Raw genomic sequence first — 1,503 nt, forward strand, 5'->3', positions numbered from 1 at the left:
TTAATAACTTTCTTGCTGAGAAAGAACTTCCAAACCACTTTAACAATATTGCTACCAATTTGAAATTCCACTAGTTGCGATTATGAACGGTTGCAGTCAACCTGAATGATTTACTCAGCCTTAATTAACTGCTTAAACTTTTATAACTCTCATTGCATTATCAAGCGGAGCGGTGTACAGTTCAAATTCCTGGGTCTTCAACTTTATGATATGCAGTTGATATAACCGAATAAAAACAAACAAAACCAATTAATTCTCTCCCCTTTGAACCGCCTGAAGGAACATTTCGATTGTGGTGCCCTGTATAACAATCTGTAGGGGAAAATGAAGCTTTATAATGAATGCATAAGACCGCCCTTAACAATAACATTGCTGGATGGCTCAGCCTACGCATTGTAGATCGAATAACAACTGGACGATTGGAAATGCGAACAAAGTAGGTACGCGTAATTGGAAACGTATTTTGTGCCGAAGTTAAGTGTGAAGTAGTGTTGGTTTGTTTAAAAAGAAGAACCGATCTGATGGAGAGCTCATAGGGGCAGCACGTAGTCGCTCAAGGGTCCTTGTCGCTGCCTTGTTTCCGTTTTAGTGTGAATTAGTTGGATATTTCTCCAACATAAGATATATGTTATTAGTAATGATTAAATGTATGTAATTCATAATTGTCGTTGTGGATTCACATTTACTTATGCAACAAGCCGTTAGTGTGTTTTTATCTTGGTGGTTGCTCTGATTATGTGTGTTTACTAGCAAATAAGGTATACCTAAGCATGCAAAAGTTGAAATAGTAGCAAACGCCCCAAGACAACTCGCGACATGTAAAAGTCGGATGATAGAAGATTTTGACCAGTACATACAGACCATCTACAGTAACACCATATTCAAACTCCCCCCTCGCAGAATCTACATGTGGAAATCGCCAGCAGACTCTGCGGAAAAAATAGTTAGAAATCAAATCGACTATATAGCTATACCCAAAAGATTCAAAAACTCAATAACATCTGCAAAAACCTATCCAGGGGCAGACGTCCCCTCAGACCACATTCCGGTTGTGTGTAGGTTTGAACTGAGATTGAAACGAATCAAGAAGGCACCCTCCAAGAACAACATAGACATAGGAAAACTGTCCGACAGAAATATTCGGAAACAAGTGCAGGAATCGCTGACTAACGATTTAAAGAAAATCAACAATAACACGAGTAAAGTACAAGACAAATGGGATAAATTCAAAGACTCTATACAAGCAAATTGTGAAAAATATTTGCGAAAGGATAAAAACAAAAAACAAGAGTGGATGATACAAGATATCCTCGACATGATGGACGAAAGACGGAAACACAAAGGTAAAACAACAGAAAGTACCGTGAAAACCACAAAAACATAAGGAAAAACATTAGAGAGGCAAAGAAAAAATGGTTCTCTGAAAAATGTGACAAGATAGAACAATATGAAGTGAAGTACGACTACCGCAATATGCATAAGGAAATAAGGGAAATGACAACA

This window comes from Dendroctonus ponderosae, unplaced genomic scaffold, assembly GCF_020466585.1.
Source record: "Dendroctonus ponderosae isolate FM_Combo_2020 unplaced genomic scaffold, Dpon_F_20191213v2 Dpon_F_20191213_2, whole genome shotgun sequence".
Taxonomy (NCBI): domain Eukaryota; kingdom Metazoa; phylum Arthropoda; class Insecta; order Coleoptera; family Curculionidae; genus Dendroctonus; species Dendroctonus ponderosae.